At 47.2% G+C, this 20,786-nt stretch overlaps 1 long non-coding RNA gene across 1 annotated transcript; it reads left to right on the top strand.

The window, feature by feature from the left end:
• The first annotated feature begins 18,190 nt into the window (after positions 1-18,190).
• On the top strand, positions 18,191-20,206 carry LOC129529514 (uncharacterized). Its single transcript, XR_008675057.2, has 3 exons — positions 18,191-18,399; positions 18,703-18,923; positions 19,891-20,206. It is a non-coding gene; the product is annotated as an uncharacterized lncRNA (long non-coding RNA).
• The last annotated feature ends 580 nt before the right edge of the window (positions 20,207-20,786 follow it).

Genomic DNA, 20,786 nt, shown 5'->3' with positions numbered 1-20,786 from the left:
ATTTGGCGTGGTTGAAGAATGGCAAGAAACCTGGTGTGGCTGGAGTGAAGTGAGCAAAGGGGAGAGTAGACGGAGTTCAAGGTCATGGAGCAAAGATGACAGATGACATAGGTTCTTAAAAACCACTGTTAGAGACCTGGTGTGGCAGCTTACATCTGTAATCCCAGCACTTTGGGAGGCCGAGGCAGGTGGATCACGAGGTCAGGAGTTCGAGACCAGCCTGGGCAAGATGGTAAAATCCCGTCTCTACTAAAAATACAAAAAAAAATTAGCCGGGCATGGTGGCGGGCACCTGTAATCCCAGCTACTCGGGAGGCTGAGGCAGAGAATCACTTGAACTCTGGAGGTGGAGCTTGCAGTGAGCCAAGATTGTGCCACTGCACTCCAGCCACTGGGCAACAGAGTGAGAATCCATCTCAAAAAAAAAAAATTGTTAGAGATTTTGGCTTCTACTCTGTGAAAATAAAAATTAGGATAGGGGTTTAGGATATAAAATGATATGTGACCTTTGATTCTTTTTTTTTTTTTTTTTTTTTTGAGATGGAGTCTTGCTTTGTCGCCCAGGCTGGAGTGCAATGGTGCGATCTTGGCTCGCTGCAACCTCCGCCTCCCGGGTTCAAGCGATTCTCCTGCCTCAGCCTCCCAAGTAGCTGCATTACAGGTGCCCGCCACCACGCCCGGCTAATTTTTGTATTTTTAGTAGTTTCACCGTGTTGGGCAGGATGGTCTTGATCCCTTGGCCTCATGATCCACCCGCCTCTGCCTCCCAAAGTGGTAGGATTACAGGTGTGAGCCACTGCACCCGGCAACTTTGATTCTAAATGATTGCTCTTGCTTTGGCAGGGGAACTGGTACAAGAACATGGGGTGAGGCAGGTAAGCCAATTAGCAGGCTGTTGCAGATATCCAGATGAGAGCTGATGATGGCTCAAAGCAGGGTGGGCATAGTGAGGGTGAGTGAGAAGTTATTAGTTCAGGGATTCACTAATGGATTGGACAAAATATTTATAAGAGAAAGAAGAGTCAATGACAAACTCAAAGTATTGGACCAAGCAACAGAAATTCAAGATGACCTTGCCATCAACTGAGATGAGGAAGGCTATAGGTAAAGAAAATTTAGAGACATTCAATTTTTGATATGTTAATTTCAATTATCTGTTAGATAGCCAAGTAGGCACCTGAATGTGAAAGCCAAGTCTGTGAGGGAGTCTAGATTGGAATGGAGGCAGGCAGTTAGGATTTGGTGGTTATTTAAAACTATGAGATGAAATGAAATGACCAACAGGCTAAGCATGATCATGGAGAGAAGTTGAAGGCCTGAGTCCTAGGCGATTATAACAAAGAGACTAAGGAAAAGTTGAAGAGCCAATGAAGGAAACTGAGAACAAGCCATCACCCAGGTAGAATTAAACAACAGCGTGTTGTGTTTGGAAACCAAGAGTATACAGTTGTATATTGAATATATGCCCTTTACATAGATTCACCAGTTGTTAACATTTTGCCATGTTCACCTTATCTCTCTCTGTTGCTAAACATGTTTATATATGCATTATATCAATAGAGAGACATGTTTTACTGAACTTTGTGAAGGTAAGTTGCAGACATTTTGACACTTTACAACACTTATGGTGAACATACTAATTACATGATCAAGGGTAATTATTATCCAACTTACCTTCCAGTTAATCATTTCTCTCTTCAGCTATGTCTAGTCCATTGTCAAATCATCCATCAGGTTTTAATTAGGTTATTATATTTTTTATTTCTAGAATTCTACTTGGTTCTTTTAAAATTTGCTATAGTTTTATAAGTCAATGTTTATTGCAGATATTTTCAAGTATATCTTTACTATTAAGAATAGTAACCAAACTAGTATAGAATTCTTACTGGTAAGAATATTAGGCCGGGCACGGTGGTTCATGCCTGTAATCCCAGCACTTTGAAAGGCCGAGGTGGGAGGGTCACTTGAGCCTAGGAGTTCGAGACCAGCCTGGGCAACATAGCTAGACTGTGTCTCTACAAAAAATAGAAAATTTAGCCGGGCATGGTGGCATGTGCCTGTGGTCCCAGCTACTCAGGAGGCTGAGATGGGAGGATTGTTTGGGCCTGAGAGATTGAGGTGGCAGTGAGCTGTGATCACACCACTGCACTCCAGCCTGGGAGACAGAGTAAAACCCTATCCAAAAAAAGAAAAATAAAGAATATTAAGTAAACTAGAGAGTATTCTTACCAGCAAACTAGTAATAATCATTTAATATATGTATTTAAGATTAAATAGCTTAAATGTATAGCTGCATCCCACAAAGCCTTTAAAGTTGAAATATAATTCACATACCATAAAATTTACCTTTTTAAGGTATATAATTCAGTGATTTCTACTGTATTCACAAGGTTGCACAGCCATCACCATTATCTAATTCCAGAACATTTAGGTCATCACAAAAACGTACCTCATCCCCATTAGCAGCTGCTCCCCACACCCCCCTCCTCCAAGCCCCAGCAATCACTCATTTACTGTCTGTTTCCATGAATCTGCTTATTTTGGCTATTTCATACAAATGGAGTTATATAATATAGCTTTTTGTGTTTGACTCTGTAGCATAATTTTTTGAGGTTCATTCATGTTTTAGCATGTAGCTTACATTCTTTTTGTGGCTGAGTAATATCCATTGTATGGATATACCACGTTTTGTTTATCCATTCATCAGTTGGTGAACATTTGGGTTGTTTACACTATTTGGCTATTGTGAATAATGGTGCTGTGAACATCTGTGTGAATGTGTTTCACTTCTGTTGGGCATATACCTAGAAGTAGAATTGCTGAGTCATATGGTAATTGTTTACCTTGCTGAAGAACTGCCAAACTATTTTCCAGAGTGGCTGTACCATTTTACCATGAGTTTTGGTATGCAGTATTTTCACTGTCTTTTGGCTCCAAATATATTCTAATTCCTATTATGAAGTAGAGAGGTACATTTCCTAATTTTCATGCATATTGATAAACTAATAACAGCAAAAGTTAGTTTAGATCTTAGTTTTTGTTAATTTGATATCTCCGCTGGTTTGTGCTCATGGCGTTGCATTTCCTTGTGTGCCTGATTATCTTTGACTATGAGCTGGTCATGATACTTGGAAAATTATTTGTATGAATAATACAAGAACCTGCTTTTTATTTCTGCCAAGTGCCTAGTGTACTCCCACATAGGTTAAGTCAATTAAGGTCATGGCTTAAAGTTCTCTAGAATACCTAGGTTAATCCCAGACTTAAATTCCTCATAAGAGTTGGTTTATCTCCAATTCATTCTCACTGCATAGCTATTAGATTTCCCTTTATTGTAAGGAGCATCTCGTGTTAGACTTCCCACCTTTTATGAAGGTGATTTCTGTTCTTTCACCATCAAAATGGAAGTTGGAATTTGTTGGACTCAGCAAACGCCTTTAGGGAAAGGTGGCTTCTGTGATCATTTACCTATCAGGTGCCTGTCTGAGTACCTACTATTGTAAGGCTCTGTACCAGGCCCTGAGAATACAAAAGGGAATGCAAATAAACTTCTTTATAAAATAAAATAAGAATTAAATATGAAGACATCTTCCATGGGCTTTCTTCATACATCTGGGAAATCTGCCAGTGGATTCCTAGGGAGTTACTACTGGGATACAGTACTGGCTGTATTTTTGTACTGGCTGTAAAATTTCTTAGCTGTACATTGCTAAGAATGGAGAAGGGAAAAAGCCTCCAGAGATAAGCATTCCTCCCTCCTCATCCCCCTAACCAAAAGTTGCAGCATTGGGTGTCTTGAATACTCAGAGAAACCCCACAAATAACTGAGGCAGCAACAACTATCCCTTTAAGAAACTACCTTACTTACTCTGAGCTCACTACATGCACATGGTAACCTCAGATTTTAACTAGGTTTTAGAGAGCTCATATATTTTAATGCAACCATGCAAACATTTGTTAATTAGTATAATTAACAAGCACTTATTTGAGCCTCTATTTAGCCAATTCCATTAAATGAAGAGAACAAAGTTGGCTTAAATTAAGAGTGGCTGTATTCTGATTGACTTGGTAATTATCTTAGGTTAAAAATACTTCATTAGATGTTATTCTCTTAAGTACTTTGGAACTTGAGGATCCTACTTTATAAGGCGGTTATAAAAATATTTTACAGTTTGCTTACTGTCAAATTACTGATGTGTTCATTCTTTAAATATGTATTAAGCACCTATGATGAGTAGGCAGTTTGCTAGACACTGAGGACACCATAGTGAGCAGGATGGGTGTGCTCACTGCCTTCGGAGCTAGTTCAGTGGAGACACAGACAGCTAAGTGGGTAGTTACTGTCAATATGTAGGTCCTATAAATTTGAGCACAGCGTGGTATGGCAGAGCCTGATAAAGCGGGACAACCAGCTCCGATTAGGGCCTCAGGGGATGCTGCGTGGAGGAAATGAAGTCCAAATAGAATCCTGAAGGATAACTAGGAGTCAGTCCAGCAAAATGAGTTAGGGGAGAGAGAGCTTTCTAGGCAGAGAGGACAGCATGTTCAAAAGCTGGGGGCAAGAGAGAACTTGATGAGCTTGAATACAGGATGTACAAAACTAGTGGTGGGTCAGAAATTTGAATCACTGCAGTTTCAGATTTTATGCAGTGACACAGTAGGTGATGGTTAGGTGACCAGTGCAGACTGAATAAAAGAAAAAGACTGAGTGACAAGTAAATGGATCGTATTGAAAAATAGAGTGTCATAGAAATCTGGAGACTGAAGAGCTTCCAAAATCCATTCCAAATGAGTTCATTGTGACAATGGTTTGCCCTGAATATACAAGGAGTCCCTCCTTTTGTGTGCTTTCATTTTAAAGAGAAAGGGAATACTGAGAACAACTGGGTGAATCAGTTACATATTCAATATACTGGGGACTGGTTTTCTAGGTTTTACTTTATTTTTAATAGAGTAGATTCTGAGATGTGATAAAAGGGTTTAGTGTGTAGATTTGAGAGATTTTTATTTCTTGCAGAACACCAAGTAATTTAAGGAGGCCAAGCATATTATTGTTAAGCCAGAAGATATGTGCCACATTTTATCAGCAGGCAGGCTTAGAAAAGAGAAAATTGCCTCAGAAGAAACTAGGTTTTCAAGATGATTTTGTTTGGTAATTTTGAATTCTGTTTTCTCACTGATGGTGCAGAAAGTTCTCAAAGATATGGTAATTATTGCAGAATTATGGCTTCAGGAATTTGCAGCTATTCAAACAGTAAAATTCTATTATAACATACCACCGTCTACGTGTTCACTAGGGCTGCAGTTGAGAACTTGTCCCCTATACTGTATACTACATCTTTCTTGTAACACAGAACTCCTATAGCATGGAGGAGGAGACATCCTAGAACTTGAATCACAGAGGGCAAAGATAAAGGAGTATTATTGCATTATGTATGGCAGACGCCACATGGTCAAGCTAAATCATTAAAATACTGCCTGTACATTTTTTGGTCCAATATCCTGTTGGGTCTGCGTAGAGTTCTTAAACAGTTGCACAGTCAGAAATCGGATAAATTATATTTCCTTCACATTTCTGTTCTTATATCATGGTTCATTTATTTAACTGAAAAGCTTTCAGCACATCATAAAGGTGGTAAAAGCAATGTTGAGCAGTATATATCAGCTTGTCTGTTGATAAGGTGAGCATTTTTTATTATTCACTATCACTGATTAAATCAACCGTCAATAAAATTAGCAAATCATCAGTCTATATTGCTGCTGAGGTGACAATATATGAAAAGTCTACTTCGTTTTTACATTTTGGGTCATCTCACAGGTTATTATTCATAAAGATTGTTCTAGTTCTGAATCTAGTAAGATGAGTCCCCCTATAGAATATTTGGGATTTAGAAAGCATTCTAATTGATTTAGCAAAAGCCTCTTGGACAGACTTAGAAGTCTAAGCTATTGGTAGCCTGGAAAATCTACCCCTTCAAAATAAAAGACATGGACTTACAAAGATGAACAGAAAGGCCATTCCAGGAGGAGGGACCGGCAGGTCTAGCAAAGGTGAGACCTGAGCGCATCCATCCACGCCTGCCGCAGGCCACAGGTGGCCAGACTGCCATCCAGGGATGGTGTCTGTGGGAGATGCTTTCTGAGTTCCCAAGGATGGATGAACAGCTTGGAGATATTCTTACTATTAGAAACAAACATCTCTTCAATTTCACTAATATTACTGAATGCAGCCTCTGCTCTAGGTGCTTAAGATGCATTCGTTAATAAGATACTTTTTTAAAGCCCTGCCCTTGTGGAGCTTGCATTCTCATGGACCGGAGAGAGAAAATCCACAGTAAACACAATAAATAAGTGAGTTATGTAGCATATTATTAGCAACAAACATGTGCCATAAAGATACCAGAGCCGGGAAGGGATAGAAGGGGCTGGGCGACTGGAAGACGCTTACGGTTTGGTAACACTTGGGCGAAGACTGAAGAAGGTAAAGAGTTTGCCATAAGGATCTCTGGGATGTGCCTTCCAGGTGGGGGGTACAGCTAGCTGGCTTATGGCTGAGAGATTCACAGACTGGCAGGTGGCCAGCATGTGTGGAATGGGATGTGGCAGGAGAGGATGGCAGAGAGGTAAGGGAATGGGGCTTCTAGGCCACCATAAGGCCTACGGTCCCACCCTGCGGGAAAGGGCATATTGGAGCTTTTGAGCAGAAGCGTGATGTGCTCTGTGGAGTGTTTCAAAGGCTCCTACTGGCTCTTGTGTTGAGAACGGACTGCAGAGGCCAAGGCAGGACAGGGAGGGCGATTAGGAGACTCCTGGGTGCATGCTATGTGCCATGCGTTATTTTAAAAGTACTTTACATGTATTAACTCACTCAGTCCCCACCACAATCCTTTGAGGTAGGGACTACTATTATACCTATTTTATTTTATTATACCTACTTTATAGGTATAATGTGCCTTTAAAGGAAATTGAGGCACAGAGAGTCTAAGCAACTTGCCTAAGGTCACCCAGCTACTAAGTGGCAAAGCTGGGATTCAGATTCAGATAGCCCACCCTCTTAGCCAAAACAGGGCATGAGAGAGCACACACTGGAAGAATTTCTCACATATAGGTTCAAAGGGATTGAACAAATGGATGGCAGGGTTGGATGAGAATCTTGGATTCTATTTCTGGATTACATGTGTACTACTTTGGACAGACGAATTATTTTGTTCAATTCCTAACAGAATGTGCCTAATAGCTATATCAATCCCTAAAGCACGTATCGTTGCCAGGATTATCATTAATAAGATTATCATGTTATCTAAATGTCATGAAATAATCATTTGCATTTGTGTAGCAATTTGTAGATATCAAAGCACTTTTGCACACATTTTCTGTTTTGAACCCCACAACAAATCATGAGCTCATCATCTTCCCAGCCTCTCCTCTGCTTTTCTCTTTCTGGTAATGGCACCAGTAGCTCCAGACGCCACTTGGGTGTTTCCTCTTCCTCTCTCCCCAACATCCAGTTCCTGGGCCCTGTTGGTCTGTTCTGTCTTCTCTGGTTCTCATTCCTGCCCACTCTGTACCACTCACCCGGCCGTCACCCTAGTTTAGGCAAATAATGACCTCACTCCTTTCTACTTCTAGTCCTTTCCCACCATGCTGCATATTACTGCTGGCAATGCTCTTGACCTCTCACCACCAAACAGACCTCCCTCGAGCAACCAGCAAGCCAAGGCCGTGGCTTGACATAAGCTAGAGGCAGAAGGGTGAGAAAGGAGAGATGGGAAAAAGTTGACAGACATAAGAGAAGTGGAAAAAGTTCCAGGACTCAGAGATTAATGAAAAACGGGGGTTGGCCCATCAAAAAGTAGGCGAAGGATATGAACAGACACTTCTCAAAAGAAGACATTTATGCAGCCAACAAACATATGAAAGAAGCTTATCATCACTGGTCATTAGAGAAATGCAAATCAAAACCACGATGAGATACCATCTCATGCCAGCCAGAATGGCGATTATTAAAAAGTCAGGATACAACAGATGCTGGCGAGGCTGTGGAGAAATAGAAATGCTTTTACACTGTTGCTGGGAGTGTAAATTACTTCAACCATTGGGGAAGACAGTGTGACGATTCCTCAAGGATCTAGAACCAGAAATACCATTTGACCCAGCAATCCCATTACTGGGTATATACCCAAAGGATTATAAATTATTCTACTATAAAGACACATGCACACGTATGTTTATTGCAGCACTATTTACAGGAGCAAAGACTTGGAACCAACCCAAATGCCCATCAATTATACACTGGATAAAGAAACTGTGGCACATGTACACCATGGAATATTATGCAGCCATAAAAAAGAATGAGATCATGTCCTTTGCAAGGACATGGATGAAGCTGGAAGCCATCATTCTCAGCAAACTATCACAGGAACAGAAAACCAAACACCTCATGTTCTCACTCATAAGTGGGAGTTGAACAATGAGAACACATGGACACAGGGAGGGGAACATCACACACTGGGGCCTGTTGGGGGTGGGGAGGGGACAAGGGGACGGAGAGCATTAGAACAAACACCTAATGCATGCGGGGCTTAAAACCTAAAAGACGGGTTGATAGGTGCAGCAAAGCATCATGGCACATGTATACCTATGTAACAAGCCTGCACATTCTGCACATGTATCTCAGAACTTAAGGTAAAAGAAAAAAAAAGAAAACCTTAAAAAATAAAATAAATGTTAAAAATGGGGTTGAAGCCAGGTGCAGTGGAGCCTGTAGTTTTAGCTACTCATGAGACTGAAGCAGGAGGGTTGCTTGAGCCCAGGAGTTCAAGGCCACCCTGGACAACATAGTGAGACTCTATCTCTAAATAGGGATGAGCTCCAGAATTCCGGTTTAATAATAATAATAGTAGTTGACACTTAACGAACACTAACAATGTCACGAGCATGTTTTAATCCTCTTAACAACCCTACCGGGAAGGTATTAGATCATCACGTTGTATATGAGAAAACAGAGACTAAAATGAGCTAAGGAACTTGTCCAGGGCCACACCGGCAGTAGTCAGGGTCAAAGCCAGACCTTGAACCATGGTCTTGCTTAGAGCTACACACTGCCTCACAGTTGGTGCCATTGGCTGGGCCAGGCAGACGGGAAGAAGGGGAACAGGTCCAGCCGGGCCATCCCTTGCTTCTGCCTTTCCACCCCTGCCCCTCAGTCTCATCCTGCTCTCAGGCTGCCCCAGTCCCACTGCCAGGAGCTGCTGGGCTGCAGCCGCACCCCAGACCCTCTGGATCTTCTTTTGGTGGCTCCCATTTCTGAAGAGTTGTCTGCCTCCACCCACACTTCCCAATCCCTTCCCTGCCCCTTTCATGTCAAGACCCAAATTAGCAGAGGCTGGGACAGGAGTAGAACATTTTTAGAGCTGGTTTGGAGATGAAGAGCCTGTCCCAATTTCTCTTTCTCACCTAATCAAACCTCGAGAATGTCATGGAGCTCCCCACACACTTTGATTTTAATTGGGGACTGTTGTCACTGTTTCACCCTGGGGGAGAATTTTCATTTACTACAATGGGGTCTCTGTCTCTGGAGTATGTAATATGCTCCTGAAAATCACACAGAGCAACCCAGAAATAGCCAACAGAGACTAAAGAAAAAAATATGAATTCAGGAACATAAAGCAATAATATGTCCATACTTTTGAAAAATAAAGTGGGGGCACTTAGTAGTGTCTCTTTAGCAGGGTTAGTTTCATCAACCCTGCGCTGCCGATGGGCGTCTGCTTTCCCTCCACACGCATTGTGTAGGGGAGTGGCCGGGAGGGCCACCAACCCCAAAGGAGCAGCTTCTGTTCACATAAAACCTGTTCTGTTCCACCTGTGCATGCCCTCGCCACCTCCCCAAAGCCAAAAGTCAGGGGGAAAAATGAGAAACAGCACCTCACTGGATTAAGCCAAATGTGAGGGTAAACACAATGTGAAAAGCACCAATTCCAAGGATAAAGAGAACCAGCAAAAGAGGCAAACAAGCCCGTCACCCCGCGCCAGTAAGAAGGCCAGGTTTAGCCGATCTCACAGGAGAACAGATCTAACTCCTGGGGACCAGCAGCGCCGAGAGCTTCTCTCCATTTCACAAGGTCAGAATGGCAAGTCAGTAGCAGACCCACTGCAGACAGCATCAGCTGGCAGCCGGAAAGCCTTTGGAGAAGGGACCGATGGGACCTCACTGAGAAGCTGATTGGAGGATGACAGAAGCAGGCAGGGGCGGGAGGTTGGTCTTGCCGGCAGGCAGGGAGGCATGGTCTCCAGGGGGCAGGCCCAGCAGGCTCACTGCTTCATTGTTCCCCCTGGGGCTGTCAAGGAACCATTTAGCCAAAACTCTGGTGTGTTCATATGTACACGAGGAAGGGACCCTTACAGAGGCACAGGAGCTGCACCTCCAGCCCTGTCCATCAGATCCTCCTGTGTGCCCCAAAGTAAATAGGAGCCACCAGAAGCTGTGAGACCTGCAGGGGGATGGGCTTTCTGAACCCTCTCCACAAAGGCTGCCCAGCAGAGGGGGTGGCCTTTCCACTGAGCTCTGCTCCTGACCACGTCTTGTCCTTCCCAGGGGAATTTGTCTGCAGCTCAACAGATGGGTGCCGGTGTACTCACTTGTCTGTGGGGACCACTATTGAGTGTGTTTCTGCCACCTCTGCCTCTAAATTGTCATTGCTGTATTGATAAGGATGGCTGCAATTATCGCCTTAACTAGCCGTGGTCCCCGCCAAGGACAGGAATAGTGTGTGGCTTAGGAACAAGGGGTCCCACAGCTCTTACCTGCTGCTTGGCGGGGGTGGGGGTGGCTGCCAAGTGTCATCCAGGGGCCTGTGGTTCTCTGCTTTATTTATTTTACTGTAGGAAGCTCTGGGAGGAAAAAGTGAACCCACAAGTTAGCAGGATACACTGGTTGTTTGCCTCAGAAGGTGTCCACTGCTCAGTCTGGCCAAGTCCCCTGGGCCTTGTGCTTCCTGACACTTGTGGAGCACTGTACAGTCGGCAAAGCACTTACCACATCTCTGTTTGGCCTCATTGCCCCCTGGAGAGCTAGGCAGAGGAGGAATGGAGGACTCAGAGAGGCTGGGTCACTAGCTTGAGGTCACACAGCTCTGAGCAGTGGGCTGGTGCCTCCCTCAAGATTTCTGATGCGAGCCATGTCTTAGTCATTTGCGCTGCTGTAACAAAAGGCCATTGGCTGGGTGACTTGCAGACAAGAGAAACATAGCCCTCACAGTTCTAGAAAACTTCTCATTACAGCCTCATGAGGCAGGAAAGAGGGTGAGAGAGCTTTCTGGGGTCTCCTTTATAAGGGCAGTAATCCCACATGAGGGCCCCACCCTCGTGACCTAATTACCCCCCAAAGGCCCCACCTCCTAATATCATCACATTATAGGTTAGAGTTTTGACATCTGAATTTGGGAGGGACACATTCAGTCCATAACAGGAGGCATCCTCTCCCGCTGGTTATACGGCCCCCAGCCCCCTCCCCTAGCACAGGGAAGCATCAGGATTCAGTCAGCTGCCAACAACTCAACATGGAGTCCCTGCCCTTAAAATTGTCACATATATATTTTTTTTTTCTTTTTTTTTTCTTTTTTTGAGACGGAGTCTCGCTCTGTTACCCAGCATGGAGTGCAGTGGCGCGATCTCGGCTCACTGCAGGCTCCACCTTCTGGGTTCAGGCCATTCTCCTGCCTCAGCCTCCCAAGTAGCTGGGACTACAGGTGCCTGCCACCACGCCTGGCTAATTGTTTTTTTTTGTATTTTTTGGTAGAGACGGGGTTTCACCATGTTAGCCAGTATGGTCTCGATCTCCTGACCTTGTGGTCTGCCCGCCTCAGCCTCCCAAAGTGCTGGGATTACAGGCGTGAGCCACCGCGCCCGGCCTCTATATTCTTAATCTCGTAGATTAGCTTTGTTTAAGCCATCGACATATTTCATCATCTCTAATATATGGAAATTAGTGCTTTCATGTGGCTCATTAATCTTGGCTTCTTCCTCTAAGAAGGTCAAAGTTATTGGAAATGATGTTACACAAAACCAGGACCCCTCAGAGTCTGCAGAGCCGAAGCAGGAGGGCGGTTATCACTGATTTCGTCTAGATGCCTAAATGACAATCGGTAAGAGGGTGAATTTCAGCGACTAATCTGCTGCGGTTTGTGGTGATGCTGTTCCGCTGCTTACCGTTAGAGCATAGCGGTGTTTGCCACTTTCTTAGCATGTGACCATTACCACATGGAAAAATAAATACAGATGCTTCAATATTAATAGACAATCAATTAATTCATTAAAATTGCAAATGTTAAAGAGTTTGTAAATAACCCTGGGAGTGGGACAGGGTTGGGAGTGAGCACGTGTCTTTCCCGTGATTTCTCTGCGGGAGGAATGCCCAGGTCTCCAGGCCTTGCGGAGTGTTCATCTATCCCTTGGGCAACACAGCGGCACTTACAATGTGATACGATAAGAACACAATCTTTACCACAGCTCTTTGGGGGCAGAGGCGGGGGACGGGGGGCGACTTCCAGTGCGAATACTGGTGTTACCAGAAGCATCACCAAAGCCCTCGGCCAGAAGCTGAGCTGTTCTGTTTGCTACAGGGCCCTGATTTTGCAGAGGAAGAGGGCTGTCGTCACTGGGAACCAAGATGAGGGGTTCCAACAGCAGAGGGGAACCAAGTGCACCATGATGTCCCCTGTACTAGTTCCCTGGGGCTGCCCTAACAGGGAGCCACAGACTGAGTGACTTAAAATACCAGTAGCTGATGGTCTCCCAGTTCTGGGAGCCTGAGATACAGGCATCAGCAGGCTCAGTTCCCTCTGAGGGTGTGAGGGAGAATGCAGCACAGGCCCCCTTTCTGTTGCCACTCTCCTGGTGGCGGCAGTCCGTGGCGTGCCTTGGCCTGTGAGTATACTGCCCAGTCCTCTGCCTGGCCACAGCCTTCTCCTGGTGCCTCTCCACATCATTCCCTAAGCACGTGGCAGTCTCTGCCTCCAAATTTCCCTTTGATAACAGCACCAGGAGATTGACTTAGGGCTCACCCCATGGCCACATCTTCCTTTTATTACCCTCATAAAGACCCTGTTTCCAAATAAGGTCACATGCAGAGGCACCTGGGGTTGGGACTCCAGCATATCTTTTCTGAGGAACACAGTTTGACCTGTAACCCTTTTCCCACAGGCAGCCTCTCCTCTACTCAGATGTGAACACACACTTCAACAAAAGCAGGCACCTCCCCCCGGGAACTCACTGGGCTTGGCCCAGTTCTGATCCTAGCAGAACAGAGTGTAACCCAAGGCCAGCCCTTCTGTGTGGCCTTGTCACCATGAGGAAACTACACACAGGTGTGGGAGGCACCTGCTTCTGGAAGGCACAGTTCTTGGGATCAGATCGTCCTGGTTTAAGCCCAGGCCCTGACCCTTCCTGGCTCTGCGGCCCCAGATCGTACTCAGCCTTTCCAGGCCTCTGTTCCTTCGACTGCCTCGGAAAGTCACCATACCCACCTTGCCTGGTTATTGTGAGAATTAAAGGAAATCATGCTTACAAGATGCCCCGGACATAGAAGATGCTCAAAAAATATTAGTCGCCTTCTCCCATCTCCATGATTCCCACGTCTCGCATAGTCCTGGGATTTTAGGTTGACCTGACGCTGTTCGATGATTCCGCAACACGTGTATGCTCCTCCAGCTGAACTCGCGGTTCCATTAATTGACAAGGAGGAGCATTTGTCGGTGCCTGGCTTTTTGGCATACACCAAGGGTACCAAGTCGCTGATGTCCTGCCTTCTTTGAAAAGGATATAGGCCAAACCCCAGCCTGGAACTGACTGACTGTCGCAGCACCTCTCCAGGTCCCACCTTGCGTGGGCCTTTGTGTCTGCCATACAGAAATCAATTGCCCTGCTCCAGGAGCCTGCGTCCCAAGGAGTAGCATTCAGAAGAGAACAGCTGTGCCAGGGCGGCGTCCCTCTGGTCGGGGGCTCTAACAGACACTCACCTCCCAACCCCCACCTCAGGGCAGATGAGGCTGTCACCTGCTTCAAAACGATGCTTGTTGGGAGGGCTGCCCTTTGCTGGGGTCACCGCCACCTCACTTTTGTAGGTTCAGAAACGCTCACTTTATCAGCCTTTCTGGAGGGACTCAAGCCCAAAGAGTGTGGATTGGAATAGCCCAGACCCAAAGACCGCTTCACGGGCCAGGGAAGCTTCTAGCTCCAGACTCTCCAGGATCTATTCATTTGTTTATTTAGTCACTCATTCAGTGCACACCGTGGAGGGCTAAGCACTTCCCCATGTTAATTCACTTAATCCTAAACATAATCCAGACAGGTATTGTCAGCCTCCCTCTTACAGATGGGGAAACTGAGGTTTGAAGGTGAAGTGATTTTCCCACATGCCTGCTCTAGTGGTGAGCACAGGATAAAGTCAGGAAGAGCACGGGAGACCAGGGAGAAAAGCCAAAAGCCATGGGAAGAGGAGACTGGGGCGGCGGGGGGTGGCGGCGGGGGCCGGGCGGACCGAAAACCTGGGGGCACCTGTTCAATAGGACAATACGTGAGCGTTTTAGGGACTATGAACTGCTGCCTGGCATCTTCCCACCTCTTTAAGGCATCTCTAGCTAACCACAGATGTGTCCCCCAGAAAGCATGCCCTTCTTAAAATCCTTAAGCCAATGCGTTCCATCAGCTTTTGCGAAGTTATGGTGTGGGAGCAAGCCCGGTCCCCAGCGGCTTAGAGCACTCACGGTTTGTTTCTCACTCGGGGTAAACATCAGCTGCTGTCGGATGAGGCTCTGATTCACATCTCCATCTTTCCGGGATCCGGGCTGAAGGAGTGGCCACATTCTCATGGCAGAGGAGAAAGAACACCAGCAGGACGGCACGACGACTTTTACAACTTCTTGCAAGTGTTGCTTCTCTCCTATTTTCTTGGCCAAAGTGAGCCATGTGGCCGAGCCTGCTGTCACTGGGGCAGAAAATAATTGGCAATATAAACTACAGTCACAGGTTATTGATACTGCTGGTCTCCATTTTCTAGTTCACAAAATGGAAAGAATATCAGTTCCCTCTTAATGAGGCACTTACAAAGATTAAATGAAATATGGCCGGCAGCACAGTACATTGTAAATTGACTTACAATTTCCTAGTGCCTAGCACAGGGGCTGGCATAGAGTGGGTGCTCAATAGACATTTGTGGAACTTTATTCATCAACAAATATTTACTTCACACCTGCTCTGTGCCAGGAACTATTCTAGGCTATTCTAGGCTAGCTTTTAGGATCTAATAGAGAACAAGACAAGCAAGATCTCTATTCTCATGGACCTCACGTTCCAGTTAGTGGGAAACAGACAACAGACAGCTAAGAACTTCAGAGAGTGGTAAGAGCTGTCAAGAAAATGAAACAGAATTAATAAGAAACAGGGTAGAGAGTAAAACTAATCTAGCCAGGCACAGTGGCTCATGCCTGTAATCCCAGCACTTTGGGAGCTGAGGCAGACGGATTGCTTGAGCCCAGGGGTTTGAGCCCAGCCTGGGCAACATGGAGAAACCCTATCTTTACAAAAAAAAATACAAAAATTATCCAGGCCTGGTGGTACATGCCTATAGTCCCAGCTACTCAGGAGGCTGAGGCAGGAGGATCACCTGAGGCCGGGAGGTCAAGGCTGCAGTGAATCGTGATCATGCCACTGCACTGCAGCCTGGGCAACAGAGTGAGACCGTCTCAAAAAAATAAGACTAATCAAGAAAGACTCCCCCAGATAGGTAACTTTGAGCTGAGATCTGCATGATGAGGAGCCAGTCTTGAAAAGATAAAAGGTAAAAACATCCTGGGCGGAAAGGGGACCCTGTGTGCAAAGGCCCTGAGGCCAGGACGAGTTTAGGAAGGCCACTCAGGCAGGAGAGTCCCGAGCACATGGCAGAGCCACAGAGAAGGACATCGGAGGCCAGGACGAGTTTAGGAAGGTTGCTCAGGCAGGGGAGTCCCGAGCACATGGCAGAGCCACAGAGAAGGACATCGGAGGCCAGGACGAGTTTAGGAAGGTCGCTCAGGCAGGGGAGTCCCGAACACATGGCAGAGCCACACAGAAGGACGTCAGAGAAGCAGGCAGGGACCCTCATCCCTTTTCTAGTCTCTTGCTGTCCTTTCTAGCACATAAGTCCTTTAATGACAGGGTCACCAGAACCTAGCACAGTGCCTGAAGCATCCTAAAGATCTGGGAAACACCTGCTGGGGAAAGAATTCCATCAGGGTGGGACAATGGCCACACCAGAGACAGAGCTGCCCATCCCCTAGAGGGGGCTTCTGAAGCTCTGACCCATTCTCTCCTTCTCATTCTCCTTCTGAATTCCCTGTCTCCTAGAAACTTCTCTCACTCCATGACATCAGCATCACTTGGTGACATGTTACAATTTCCAAAATTACAGCTGTTTTTATATTACATTGCACAGTGGCTGCTTTCTAACAACCTAGAGAAAAAGGCTCTTTTACAAATAAGCTCTCTCCAAATCACAGTGTGGGATGGGCTACAACTAATTCCATCCATTATACACTGATTGCCTTCAGCTCTGCCTCCAAACCATGGCACGTGCTGACCTTGGCTGGGTTTCAGGGTGACCTTCACTTTGAGGACATGGATCTTGCTACCCACACACAGTGGAGTCACGTCGTAAGCGCACCTAACTCCATATGCATACTTCAGTGATACCTGCCTGCAGAAGAAAAGGAGAGAGTGATTTAAATACACCAGTGAACGCATGCCACAGAAATCCAAACCCGGAGGTGTGACTCAGGGTCCTGCGGGGCCCTGCTGCCTCTCCTGGTGTGAGCATCCCTCCTTCCTCAGTCTGCAAGATCCTTGTGTTTAAAGCTCTGGGAGGTTTGAAGACACCTGTTCTGCAAGGAGACGCATTCAGTGCCCACGTGAAGGACAAGTGGATCTGGCTGGACTGTTGAGAGCCAGGATGGCAGTCTCAGCGTGAGGCTTAAGGGGGCTGGGGGGAAGGGCAGGGAGCCGTCACTATAGCTTACAGCTGAGTCATGTCTGCTATTCGGGCTCACTTCAGAGCAAGTCCCTGAGCCACTTGTGCAGAGACAGGTGGTGGGGAGACAGGAGGAAGCCTGTGTCTTTAGCTGGGAGTCCAAAGACCTAGACGCTGGCCCTGGCTTGGCATGAGCGAAGGGACCCTGCTGTACATGAGAGCCTGTGAGGGGTGTGCTCAGACCCTCTGTGGGCCCTTCCAACTCTGCCATTTCTGTGATTCTGCAGGGAGGTGTTGGGAAATAGGCAGGAAGGTGTTGGCCTGCTGTAGGAAGGTGGAGACCTACAGGTGATCTTTCCCCTGACTGGCTAGTGGGTGGAGACCAGCTCTGGGTCAAAGGAGGCATGGAAGTTTGCCCGCCAGGCCCTCCCCAGCAAAACTGGGAGGAATTAGCATCCACCCCAAAAGGAATCGGCCTATTCCAAACATGCCTTCAAGAGGGTCCGCTTCTGAGGTCTGTCCCGCAGAGGACCAGGCCGGTGACGGTGAAGCCAGCCACCTTCCTGGCTCAGGAGCTCCTCCTCACCCACGGCCTCTGTTAGCATCCCATGTCCTGGAGACGGCGAAAGCAGAGCTGAGGGGACAAGGAGTTGGGGCCAAGCAGGGCCAGGGCCCAGCAGGAACATTAGGAAGTGTCTCAAGCCTCAGGTGGGGTGGGGCACGGTTCTTCCTGCCCGAGTTCTCTTGTTACCAGATGGAAGGTCTTGGCTGTGAGTTGTCCAGGTTCTTGGCATGTTGAACAAAGAATTGAACAAAACACACAAACAATGCAACAAAAGAACAGAGTAAGGAAGGCACACATGTATCAAAGCCCAAAAGCACAACCCGCAGAGCAGAAGCAGGCTGGAGCAAGCGGCTCAAGAGCCACTATTAGGGTTTTATTAAGTCACAAATGTTTGGTAACACCCCTAGGTGCCCTTTAGAGTCCTCCAATTGGTTACACCCTATGAAGGATTGGCCTGCAACCAATCAGAGGCTGAAGTGGAGACTTTGCTTGCAGCCAATCAGAGGCTGAGGTGGAAACTTCTGCCTTGTTATGACACGAGGGAGGGTGTGGCCTGTGTGCTGCCCAATCTTGCCTAGAACTGGCTGCACCTGTTGTTCTTTTGCTTCTGCCTTAACCCTTGGTTACCCTAATTCCCTCATTCTCCTGCCTCTTCTGGGAAAGGGAGTGATGGGAGCAGGCTGGGTGAGGTGAGGGAGAGGCAGGCCTACGGTGGCCAGAAATGGCTCCCTGCAGAGGCTGCAAGGCTGGCCCAAGCACCAGGTCAAGAATGCCAAATGATTCCACCAGGGCTGGAAGGGGGCCAGAGACTACAGAGCCGCATGGCTGGAGGGTGAGCCTGGAGTGAGGATGCACCCAGCCCAGAGCCCTCCCGAGGGGCTGCTCTTATGGCCATATGGAGGTGGGCCCAAGCCATGAAAGCAACAGAGAATCCAAGCAGGCAGGGGACTTAGGACAGAACTAGGGCTTCCCAAGCACCTACACTGTGGGAGGTACCATACAGAGCAGATTCAGTTCCATGAGTCATGGACCCACGCGGTCCAGCCTCTGAATAGAGTCACAGATAAGAAGTCCAATCCAAATTGTCAGAAGTGATAATAAAGGAATTCTCATTCTTACCCTGACTTCTCTTTAGGCAGATGCAGCTGTTCTTTCTGGGATTTGGAGATCCCGTTCTCCCACCCACACTGCTCCTGGGCTGCCCATTTGCCAAAGCCCCACCACCTCCCAAGTCTCCACCTCAACCTTTAGGCTTCAGCCACACCCATCTTCCTCCTGCTCAGCTGGATTCGGAAGGGCAGGCCCGGAGCCCTGAAGACTGGAGACTGGAGTGAGGCCTCCCAATGCCGGGCCCAGGTGGGCTCCATCATCACATGGGGGTTGGGAGAGTCCAGGGCAGGCAGGTGCAGGCCCTGAGCAGGGCTACCAGCGGGAGAGGAGAGGGAGGGCAGGAGGCAGAAGGCGGGCACGGTCACCCCCGGCCCATTTGTGAGCCTGTAAGGTGCTGCCTTCCCCAGCTATGGTGAGGAAACTAGGTGCAGAGAGGTTAGGAGTGGCCCAAGATCACCCAGCCAGCGAGAGTGAGCATCAGGAATTGAATTCGGGTCTGTCTGAGGCCAAGGGTGTCTTCCTGAAACTTCATTATCTACACGTCCTATCAGAGAAGAGATGCAGAGAGAAGGAAGCTAGAGCTTAAGGGGTGTGTGTGTGTGTGTGTGTGTGTGTGTGTGTGTGTGTCAGGTGGGTGGGGTGGAGGGGAGCATGAGGAAGATGAGACAAGGTCATCAGAAAGGAGAAGGATGCCAGGCACGGTGGCTCACACCTGTAATCCCAGCACTTTGGGAGGCCGAAGCAGGTGGGTCACTTGAGGTCAGGCGTTTGAGACCAGCCTGGCCAACACGATGAAACCCTGTCTCTACTGAAAATACAAAAATTAGCTGGGCATGGTGATGCGTGCCTGTGGTCCCAGCTACTCGGGAGGCTGAGGCAAGAGAATCACTTGAACCCGGGAGGCAGAGGTTGCAGAGAGCCGAGATCGTGTCACTGCACTCCAGCCTGGGCCACAGAGTGAGACTCCGTCTCAAAAGAAAGATGGAGTTGCTGAGGGAAGGGGAATGAGGTTGAGGGAAAGAGAAAAGGAAGACATTTGGAAGCATAAACCTCAATGCCAGACATTTAGACACTGTTAGAGGTTGTCAGGATCTTTCTCAGAGATGTTTTTTTAAGCCATGGTAGCCAACCTATGGTATAGCTTCGGGACAGGGCCAGGGACAGCAAAACAGAAACAATCAAATGGGCACCCCACCCTTGAATGTGTTCCCAGAAACCTCCCAACCACCCTGCAGGGCACTGAGGCCCGTGGAATGGTATAAAAACCACAGTGTTCATGTCACAGTTTAAAGACCCAGCACGTTCCATCTGTAGCTGTGCACCATGATGGCTTGCTATCAGGCTCTAGGGCCCAAGTCTAGTAAAATTCTGGTGCTTCTGTGGCTTTGGGATTGGATAATGATAGAAACCTTGGCAGAGGAAGGAAAAATGGAAAGACAATCAGCGCACCAGGAACCCAGTGCAGCCCGCACAGCCACAGCGCAGGTCTGCTCCGGGTCTTTTGTCCTGACAGGAAGGGGATGCGTCCGACGGCCACGGCTCATTCTTGGAATGATGTTGAAGACGGGAGTGACAACAACGATGAGACATTCATGTTTTATGTTTGTAATTTACATTTGTGTTTTGTGTGTGTAATTTACATCTGCAGAGGGCTTGATATCTCACAAGGCACATCATACACAATTCCCTCTCCATCCTAACAACCCAGTGAAGCAAGCTGGGAAAATCCCATCGTAGGCATGAGTGCCTGGTTCTCTTTCTCCCAGGGAAAAGGCGAAATGGCGCTCCCCACCCCCTGGAAGTTAGGCATGGCCATGTCACTTAAAGGATACGGCTGAAGCCTTTCCGCTACAAGTCACTTGTTGCCTGCCCTGGTGTGGCCCAGGTCCCAGAAGGAGGACCCCCAGAGCAGGGTCCCCAGTTAGCCAGCAGTGGGTATAGCATGAATGTGTGTTACTGCAGCAAAATCCAGCCATACTCATGGGTACAGAAATTATCACCACTTTCAAAATGAGTCAGTGCTTAACCCAAGGCCTCCTAGACACAAGCTTGGAACAGAATCTAGGTCTTTTGCTCCTTAGACTAAAGGCTGGCACTATAATAAGTTGG

Source organism: Gorilla gorilla, chromosome 23 (genome assembly GCF_029281585.2).
Source record: "Gorilla gorilla gorilla isolate KB3781 chromosome 23, NHGRI_mGorGor1-v2.1_pri, whole genome shotgun sequence".
NCBI lineage: Eukaryota > Metazoa > Chordata > Mammalia > Primates > Hominidae > Gorilla > Gorilla gorilla.
Note: the sequence above shows the minus strand (reverse complement) of the source record. Positions and strands in the feature narration are given on the sequence as shown.